We start from the raw sequence: 11607 nt of genomic DNA on the forward strand, positions 1-11607 counted from the left end.
TGGATACAATGTTGGATCAGGATCATGAGACCTAACATGACTTATCATTGTATGATCTGATATTGGTTGGGCTAGATCTTATTTCTTACACATGTTTTACTCTTTAAATGTCATGATCTAGGTATGTTTGAATTCTGGAATAGCAACAAAATTGTATGTTAGTATTTGCAGATCTATATGATGGTTTGCCTTTGTAAGGGCACATATACATGCATGTTCGACTCTTCCCAATAACGTATGCAAAATAAAGCCTGTTGTTCAAAAATGACTGATCTATCTGATCAGTGTTGATCTTTTACTGCTATCCGTCAATGAAGTCTTCTTAGATCTAAAAGTAAAACTAAATGCATAAGGATTTTGTGTCTGGTTGATTGATTGATTAAGTGAGAAGGGTTATCTTTGCTGCTAACTGACCAGATCTCTATAAATTGATAGTAGGTGGTCAAAATATTACTGTTTGATACATATTTGATTCAAAAGTTTGTATGGTTCAATAGTTTGAAGGTATATGCAGGTTTTGTTATAGGAAGTAGTGTATACATGCAAATTTGGTTCTTTAATGTAGTGTATACATTCCAATGTATGATTTTTTAGGTTGCAACTGGTTCTGATTGATGATGTAGGTTTCTGGGCTCAACATAGTGTTCTGGTGACAGTGATTTGACTGTTCAGATTGATTAGTTATTAGTTGATGCAGATTATATTATATAGTTTGAGCTTCAAAGTTTGTAATGGGAGTATGAAAATTGGATGAAACATGGCCTACATATTTTTTTTTTGTGTACCAGGAGTATCCAATCTAAAAATTTATGAAATGTGGTCCCTGGAGGAAGAGAGAAGTTTGTAGCCTTCTGTAGGCCAGTTCCTATGTACTAGTAAACATATCCACTAGTACAAGAGCCAGGGGTTTGTAGCTCCCTTCCAGTAGAAGCTGGAAAACGAGAGAAGGTTGTAGCCTTTTGTAGGTGGGTGCCTATGTACTGGTATGATTTTGCATGAGTACAATATTGTAAACTGATTTTATTTATATTAAGAGGAAAAACATGACAACAACATGTGGTTTTTCTCCCGCATTGGGTTTCCACCTTAACTATTGGTGTTCATGTGTGTTGCTTATATGTGGTGGTTTATTGTTTTATTACTGCACATAGTTATTGTATCATAAGATAATAATGAATTGATTAAAGATCAACACATGATAAATTAACTAAATCATAAGTTCTTTGGGTATATGTTGGTTTCTTTAATCACAGTATCATGCACACGGAAGTTGACTTCACTGAAGTAGCATATATAAATATGTTTGAGAAATGAAAGATTATTGAATTATAAATATTGATTCACCCCCCCTCTCAATATTATTTCGAAACATTCTGGTTATAACCAAGTCTTGGTACACCCAGACGATAAAGAGAAAACAACGTTTACTACACATCAGGGCACTTTCATGTATGTGAAAATGCCTTTTGGTATAATGAACGTTGGAGAAACTTTCCAGAGAGCCATGGATTTTAATTTTGGTGATGAAATGGGTCATTTCATAGTTATATATCTGGATTACATCACTTCTTTTCCGAAAATAGATGAGGAACACTTAAATCACCTGAGAAGATTTTTTGAAAAGTGTCAAAAATTTGGCATTTCCCTCAACCCCAAGAAAATATTATTCGGTTTTCAAGAAGGAAAACTATTGGGACATATAGTTTTGAAAGAAGGAATCAAGATAGATCCCAAAAAAATTGAATCTACACTCAAAATTAATCCCCCCAAGGAATATAAAGGAAATTCAATCTTTTATTGGACAAATAAATTTTCTAAGGAGATTCATTTCGAATTTAGCTGAGCTTTTAAATAATATAACCATCATGCTAAAGAAAGATAGTGATGTGAAATGGAACATGAAAGCTAGACAATCATTTAATAATGTAAAGAGGGTTTTAATTCAGGAGCTTGTGTTATTAATCCGTATTTTACTAAAGATTTCCTAATTTTTTCATTTTATTCTAAGCACACCATTACTACAGTTCTCCTACAAAAGAACAAAGAGGGCCATGAAAAACCTATTTCTTTCTTTAGCAAAGCTTTGAGAGATGCAACAATGAAATATGACATTATGGAAAAACAAGCTTTTTCCTTGGTGAAGGCCATAAAAGATTTTAGAGTGTATATTATTCATTCACACATCATTACTTTTGTTCCAAGTGTAGTAGCAAAATATATATTGACTCAAAACAATCCCGATGGGAAAAGGGGTAAGTGTATTGCTGTTATATTGCAATATGATAGTGAGAACTGACCCACTAAACTCATCAAACGTTAAGGGTTAGCAAAATTAATGCCATAATCTAACTTACATGCTTTAAATATAAATTTCCTGGCAATATTTAATCAACTAAATGAGCTGGCGACTCCACTGGTAGTAGAAGATTTTGCTACCTCTCATTGGTATGCAAACATTATTTATGTTCTATATAATTTACAAGCTCCTCCTGGTTTAACTAAAACAAAGGATAGATTTATTAAACGTAAAGCTATTAAGTTTTATATTTTGGATGAAAATCTATATTGGGAAGATGTTGGTGGTGTTTTACTAAACTGTCTGTTGAAAAATGAAGTAGATAAAGTCATGCAAGAGCTCGATGAAGGAGACTGTGGTGGACACCTCTATTGGAAGACCACTGCAAATAAGATTCTGAGGGTGTGTTTTATTGGCCCACCCTATTTTCTGATATCCAAAAGAAAGTTACTTCATGCCACAACTGTCAAATATTCGAAGGTAAAATGAAAATTTTGCCTTTACCCTTGAGGCCTATATTTGCTGAAACCCCTTTCAACAATTCGGCCTTGACTTCGTAGGAGAAATCCACCCTACCTCATCTACCCAACACAAGTGGATTCTGACAACCATCGATCACTTTAGAAAATGGATAGAAGCCATACCTACCAGACAAGCTTCGGATGTTGTCATCAGAAAATTCCTGCAAAACAATATCCTTGCAAGATTTGGTTTTCCTAAGAAAATTATTACTAATAATGTTGTAGCTTTCAGGTAAAAAGGATGGTATATTTTTGCAACAAATATGAGATAACATTGGGACATTCTACAACCTATTACCCTCAGTGAAATGGACTAACATAATCTTCTAATAAAAGCTTAGTTAACATTATTAAAAACTTGTTGCAAGCCAATAAAAAATCACGGCACAACAAGTTGATTAATGCATTATGGGCACACATGCTTACTACCAAAACGTCAATAGGCATGTCTCCATATCATATATTTTATGGGATATATGTTGTTTTTCCAACTTCGTTGGGAATTCCTATTTTATAGATGTTAGGCCGCTATAATACTAGTGTAACCCCTTATTGTTATTAGTACAACCCACTTATTATATTGATGTACCCATGTAGCGCCCATATTGTTAGCATTGTGCCCCATAGAAGCCCACTATTGTTATTATTGTGCCCTTACATTATTATTGTTATGTCGGCTTTGATTATGTTATGACCCCTTAGACTCCTATATATAGAAAGGAGGTCTTTTCATTTGTATCATCCAAGAATTGTTCATTTATGTAATGTAAAGGAGGCTACCCCCTCGAAGAGGCTGAATTCTAAGGCGTTGATCTATCTTTTCTATCTTTTCTTGAGCTGGTTTTATAACATTTGGTATCAGAGCTTTGGATTCTATGGTTTCGCTGCTCCAAACAAGTCATCGTGGAATTTTCGTTGTAACTTTTCTTCTGTGACGTTTCAGAAGTTGCAAGAAAAACCCATTTGAGAAGAAATCATTCTGAACCTCGGATCTAAATTTCAGAGCTTTTCGTGCTATATTTGTGGAGATATGATCTGAAGAAGTTTGTCTTTTTGTAGACTCCTGAATTACATTCCAAACAGGTGACTTGGGGAAAATCATCATAACTTTCTCTCTGGGGATCATATTGAAATTTCATAAGAAGGTACAGAAAGAGCGGACTGTAGTTTCTTGTATATACGTTTCAGTGCCAAAGGTCGAAACAGTGACACCTGGCACTTCATACAAGTTCGCTCTTCTGGAAAGGTCTATAATCAGGTCATGTTGGGAGATTATGCATAACTCTTTCTTGGAGTATCCAATTTGGATCAGACCGGTGGAATTGGAAAGAGGACACAGAGGGCTACTACAAGTCAAAATTTTAGAACTTAAAGATCCGAAAGTATAGAGTTATAGTCATTTCAAGATCGAGCTCCTAAAATCAAGAGAAAGCAAGATGAGGAAGTTTGATGGCAAGGATCCAGTAAATTGGATACTTCAGATGGACCAATATTTTGATCTACATGGTGTACCACTGTTACAAAAGGTATGTTTTGCATCTTCATATTTAGAACCGGATCAATTTTTATGCTATGAAGGGCTTTGTTCTCGTAAACAACTTCTTATGTGGTCAATTTTCACGGAGGAAATGATAGCACATTATGAGGATAAAAAGAGCAACACCTTCTTTAGATCAACACCAAAACAATTGGAAAGAGTAAAAGGGCTTTGTGACATAGTGGAAAGAAAAATTATGGAAACCAGGAAGCATATTCCTCAAAACTATAAAGATGGAAGTGTTGTTTCTCCTAGCCTTCCACAACCTACAAGGGTTATACCACAACAATTGGAAGAAAAAAGAGAAAAAGGGCTTTGTTACAATTGTTATAACAAATGCGCTAAAGGTCATAAGTGTGCTGAGAAGAAATTATTTTACATAGAATATGAAGAGGAGGAAGAAAAGGATCAAGAAACATCAAAAGAAGAAGATATATGCCAGGACCCCACCCCAGAGAAAGAAGAAATGAATCAGACCATATCTTGTAAAGCATTGGTAAGAATTACCACTCCTCAAACTCTTAAGATAAAAGGACATATCAAGAAGAAAAAGGTGCAAGAAGTGAAAGATCACATCGAGAAAGAAGAAATGAATCCAACCATATCTTGTAATTCATTGGTTGAAATTACCAATCCTCAAACTATCAAGATAGAAGGACATATCAAGAAGAAAAATGTTCAAGAAGTGAAAGATCACATCGAGCATCAAGAAATGAATCTGACCATATCTTGTAAAGTACCGGAAAAAATTACCACTCCTCAAACTCTAGAGATAGAAGGACATATCATGAAGAAAACGGTTCAAGCAGTGAAAGATCACATCGAGCATCAACAACAAGTTCTCCAACTTGTAAAGGATAACGCCACTTCGGTGAAAAATCAAATGAAACAACAGGTAGATCAAAATCGTAGTGAAAAATGTTTTGATGTAGGTGATTGGGTATTTTTACTGCTACATCTCAAGCAAGCTATTTATGAGAAGGAAATGTTGGCAATATTACATGCACTTAAAAAATGGCGACCTTACCGAATGGGAAGACTCTTCAAGGATGAGGATGTGGAAGCATTGTTTTGTGTTATTTCTATTATCCAACCAGATTGGATAAACGAAGCAAGGGATGAATGGAAGAAGGACGAATAAGTATGGCCACTTATTCAAAAGTTGCAAAAGATCCCGATTCAAACAATATTGCTAAAAATTGAAGAGGAAGGAAAACTCATATTGGAACCTGGAGCAGTCACAAAAACAAGAACCCGACAGCTACGAAATCGATCAATTTCAGAGTATCTCATCAAGTGGAAGAACTTACCTACTGAAGATTCCACATGGAAGGACAAGAATTTTATACAGAAGCATCAAGAACTACTCAAGCGTTGAGGACAATGCTTTTTGAAGGAGAGGGGCATGTTAGGCCCCTATAATACTAGTGTAGCCCCTTATTGTTATTAGTACAACCCACTTAATATATTGATGTACCCATGTAGTGCTCATATTGTTAGTATTGTGCCCCATAGAAGCCCACTATTGTTATTATTGTGCCCTTACATTATTATTGTTATGTCTGCTCTGATTATGTTATGACCCCTTAGACTCCTATATATAGAAAGGAGGTATTTTCATTTGTATCATCCAAGAATTGTTCATTTATGTAATGTAAAGGGGGTTTCCCCCTCGAAGAGGCTGAATTCTAAGGCGTTGATCTATCTTTTCTATATTTTCTTGAGTTGGTTTCATAACAGTAGATGATGCAAGAATTGGAGGTGGAACCAAATGATTTGCAGAGGAGAATATACCAGGCCATTCATTTGCATCAAACAAGAGAAGAAGTTCATAATAGGACTCAGTTGATCCAAGATAACATCAAGAAGACATTTGACCCAAGAACTAAAGCTGATGATTTTCAGATCGATAATCATGTTCTAAAATGGGATTCTAGAAGGGAAGAAAAAGGAAAGCATGGTAAGTTCAAAAACTTGTCGATGGGACCTTACATTATTGATTCTTACCAAGCTAACAATGCATTTTTTCTTAAGAACAAAGATGGAACAAAATTACCTAGAGAACTTGTCAATGGCAGGATGTTAAAGCATTACGTTTTTCAGGGACTAAGAAAGTGTTTTCATCACACCCATTGTAGATACCATTTACCTTTTTAGTCATGAGTGGGTAGCTTATGTTTGAAAGGTGAAGCCCGTGGAGAAGGCCCTGAGCTTTGAGGCATTTTGCCACCATAAATATAGAAAACAAAAAAAATCAGATGCAGTTAATATTGAAGATAAGGATTAAATGCTTCTATTCTATGATGTTCTTGACACTTCACCAAGAAGTGCCATCCCCAGTCGGAACCACAATTAGGGTCCTATAATTTATATGATCAGATGATCATTGAATAATTGCTTTCGATATTTCAGATTGTAAAATAATATTGCTTTCTGCAAATGATTTCCAAAAAAAGATAGAAAAATGAAAAAAAAAATGAAAAGAGGGTATAAATACAAAAAATAGAGAAAAAAAAAGAAAAAAGCAAAAGAAATGATAAATGAACCCCACAAAAAATGAATAAATTTGAAAGTGATGCTAGTTTAAGTGCCACTGCTAGGCTTCTAGATTTGTAAATAATAAATTCATGAAATTGTGTGCAGGTTGTTTAAATGCCACAATTCCTTTCTGCTTGAAACATACAGCTTAATCATGTTCAATCTAATTTTAATTTATGTTAATTAGATTAGAGTGAATAACTTAGCCAAACAGTGTAATCTTGGTTAATATTAGATAGGTAGAATAGTTGAATAAAGCTAATCCAACAATTTAATATGGATTAGTGTAGTTGATTAGATTAGTTTAGTGAGTTGAAATAAAAATTCTTAGTCTATTAAGAATGAAAATATAGATAGGTTTTGCAAATTTAAATGCACCTTTATGTGTTTTAAAAAGAATTAGAATAGGGAAATAATGATTTTTCAATATAATAGGCTAAGTGGTTCATTGTCCAAAGTATTTTACTTTGGTGTTTTAATAAATGCACTCTAAATATGTTGTGGGGCCAACCGATGTTAAATCCTGCCCATTCATGATCTCTAATCATCCATTCACACAGAACCAATGACCCATGAGAATTTTCAGACCACCCCCATAGTGATAATATTTAACGGTAGGGGAGGGGTGTCCAAAATGTACTTTCCCACCCCCTACATGTCAACACCGTAGGATTTCAAGGACCCCTTGCTTACCAAATACTACCTAGCCCCCCCTCTGAAAGTAGTTTTGCCTCCCGCCGCAACCCGCCTTCCCGCCAATTGTCGCCTCCACATCTCGTCAAAGCTACCATTCCCATCACACCACATTTCCCTCCTCCCATCACTCCCGGTAACGGTCCCGTGCCATTCGCCCACCTATCCTCAATTGCCATGTCCATGACCATTGCACTCGCCATTATGGTTATTTCCGTTCACCCGCGCCATTACAAAATCAATGCAGTATCACAATCGTTAATTCAACGGTTAAGCCTGGTCCGCGGTTAATAAAAAACGAATTTTCATCTCTGATTACACCTTTCTTTCTTTTCCTTATGAATATTTCTCCTGCCCCTGTTGCGCTCTAATCTCACAGCCACGTTCTTGTTTCTCGTCTCTGATAAATAGATAGAGGCACTATCACTAAAAGTTCATGCCAATACCTGAAACTTGTTGCAAATTCCTTCTATCAAAATTCTTCCCCTATCCATTCTGCTACTACAATGGCACCCATAGTCACCCCTGTAGTGAATCCTATGCTCACTCCCCCTCTAGACTTAGACCACATTCCACTCACTAGAATAGACTACAATATAGCTGAAACACAGTGTGAATTCGACCTCTTCAAATTACACTGTTGGTTTTGGGATAATTAACTTGATCAATCTGATGAAATAAACATCTGGGTACAGGCTTCCTCTATCTGTTTTCCCCTAGTCCTATCATTTTCTCGAATTATTTTTAAAATGACAAGCATATTACTTTTCAAGTAGGAGGGATATTGTTTCTCCAAATGGCTAAATTCTCTTCACCATTACATATGATAGCATAAATAAAATTCTGTAGGTCCCCCATAGTGATTCCCTTACCCCTTTTTCCCTTGAATCTCTCAGAGAAATTTATTAGAAATTAACCTTCCCCTAGAGAGCTATAATTTTTGAAGTTTTCCTCCCAGAAGACTCTCAACTCCCTAAGAAAAATCCCCCTTATCCCTCTTTTATGTTCCATCAAAGGACCAAATAGATTATCTTTGTCTTGTCATCCATTCTTGGTTACTATTCAGATGAATGGGTAGATGAGCCTATTCTAGGTTTTCTATCCACATTTTCTTCAGAAGAAGGACTATTAGTCACCTTTGACTATGGTCAATTCTTAGCAAATGTAATTCATGAATAATTCCTTCAGTTTGTAACTGAAGGAATGTTTAGATATTCTTCCATGTACATTTTCATTTTATTTCAAACAAATAAGTTTCCCTTTACAGTGCAGAAGCTTGATCAACAAGGAGAGCCATAGTTTATTATCTTTTGGACTTCCTTAATCAAAAGGCAATCACAAGAATTTAGCTTCATAGACTTCATCAATCAGTTTGTGTATCCAAAAACTTGTTTGCTGAGTGGCCAATAGATTCCAAGGATAAGTGATGGAATTCATAAGGTTTTATAGCTCAGTGAACCGGTGAAAATAGGGGACTCGTACCTTTATCAGTCATTCACAAAAATTAGAGTGTATGGTTTAGATACACCACCATATAAGTTGCCTAAGTATCTTCCAATGAGAATATTTTCCTTGGAGTACATCAAGAAAATAATTCACTTGGAAAACATTCATTATGTTTTGGCCAAGAAGAAATCTCAGTTCTAAATCAAAACACCAATAGGACCTTTCATCTGCAACAATAGAGCAAGAGGAGAGGAACGAGTCCTCCTACTGAAACAAATGAATTTCCCTTTAGTTTCACTTGGTCCTATGATCCCTTTGGGGTAATTTCCAATTTGAGAGTGGAACAAAAAACTACACCTTATGTGCATACTTAGAGGCCATACATAGAGAAGTATATGAACTGTCACACCTGGGTAGAGAATACATTGCAGGAGGCGGAGGATCAGGTACTTTCCAAGACTACTTCAGAGACTCCCATACCTAGAGAAAAGATAGATAAGAGACTGAGAGAGGATGATTCTCCATTAGTTATAGAAGTCTCAAGCAAAGAGTTCAAAATATACAAAAATAAAATTAAAATAGGCTCTAAAATAGATTTCCCACTAGTGGAGGACACACCAAGCACTATTGTACTCTTAGGTTTTCAGACTTTTATGTTGGATAGTGGCACCACAGAGTCCCCATCATCCTCGGCTACTAAAGATATTTTGGCTACTATACCTCAGACACCATAGTCATCTACAGAGCAGAGGAAGCTGGATATATTATCTCAATTCATGATAATATATTAGCTCAATTCAGGAAGCAATCTTCCTTCATCCGGTACAGGCTTATTTTAACATATGATATAGAGAAGGGAAGGTTGTATATGGAATTCTTGTAGGCCCAAGTCCCTCAAACAAAGTCAACAGTATATTTCAAACAAACTAGATTTTAAGCATAGATTACATAGTTAAATAGATCTACAATAAAATGGTTGAACACACTTGCATGAATGGAAAATCTAAACTATTAAACTTGAAAACAATAAAATGACATACTTGAATGAAATCAAAGAAAAACAACAAAATAAGATCTACTCTACCTTACAGTCTAATATGCTCCATGACATCTACTTCACATCTCGTTCCATGTTCGGAACATCAAAGCTTTATTCAAATTCTTCAAAATGACAAAGTACAACAAGTTGAGCTAACAAAAGTTTACAAAATTTTTCCAAAGCTATAAAAGCTACAAAAGCTACGAAAGCTTTCCAAAAGCTTCCAAAGCTTCCAAATGAAGGAGAGAGATCTGCTATTTATACAAAAATATGAGAAGTCATCTCATTAATGAGAGTCCATGAATCTCTCCCTATACCTCTAAAGTTCTAATCAAAATAGGAAATAATAAGACACATGTCTTCTTAGAGTTTCAATACAAATAGGAAATGTGACACATATGCTCATGATCCCATGATCCTCTCCACTCAAATTCGAATTTGGCCTTAGGATGCCACATAAAGGTCTTCTAGAAGCTTCCTTTTGACCTACACATGTCAACAATCTCATCCCACTTGTTAGGTATAAGCATATTCACATTATTTTCTAATTTTTAATCACAAATTCACTTAAAAATGCTAAGAAATAATAAAGTTTGGAAAATCATAAATGTGACACAATAATGATGAAAGTGAGATGAATGTAGTGACATGGTAGAGAAATGAAGGTGAAATGGAGGTGATATAATGGACATACTAGTGAAATTGTAATGGAAATGAATGACAATTTCAAGACCCAACACCTGAATTAAATGCACATTAGACCACAAAGCAAAATATCCAACTCTAACTCATCTCATAAGAAAAATATAATAAAAAATATGCAATAAGTTGTGAGAATAGTTGGTTTCACTGAGCTATGAGGTGAATTAAGGTTGATATAATTACCCAGTGATGAGGCTCATCACAGCTGCTAGAGCTTGACAACAAAAACTACACAATTCCTAGACGGAACTAGCAGTTCGGTGCCGAGAGTTGTTGGCGGGAACGATAGTGCTGATGTTGGGAAGCTGCCCTACTAATCACTTTTTCATAGTTTCTGATCTAAGTGGAATGTTGGGAAGCAAAGGGCTTGCTCATGAAAACTACGCAATTTTTTTGGTGAGCAGCTAATCGATTATCGAGAGGCGTGGTTGGAAAAACTACACAATTTTTCAGGGATACAAGGATGGGCATTAGGTATCTGTCGGGTATGTTTGTGCAATTTTTCCTGTTAGAAAAGTGGGCAAGGTTTGCAACCTATGCATAATTTTTGAGGGGATTCAGTCCCGGGGTGGCTTTCGGGTCAAACTCTTTGGCTGACCAACATGAAGTTTGATTGTTTTGCTTGCAGGTAGCGTAACCTGAAATGGCTTACTTGGTGCTTCTACACTATTTTGGGTGAAACTCAATCGAGTCAACAGTGGGCTGATGGTCTAGTTGTTAGAGGGGAGTCCAGTCATAAGAAATTCAACAATATGACCAAGTGTTTAAATGAGTGAAATATGAAGATGTGATCCTGCAAACACACACTTACATGACTCGATGACGAGACGACTCA

Source organism: Pinus tabuliformis, chromosome X (genome assembly GCF_031772625.1).
Source record: "Pinus tabuliformis cultivar Carrire ecotype Pingquan chromosome X, CPIR1, whole genome shotgun sequence".
Lineage (NCBI taxonomy): Eukaryota > Viridiplantae > Streptophyta > Pinopsida > Pinales > Pinaceae > Pinus > Pinus tabuliformis.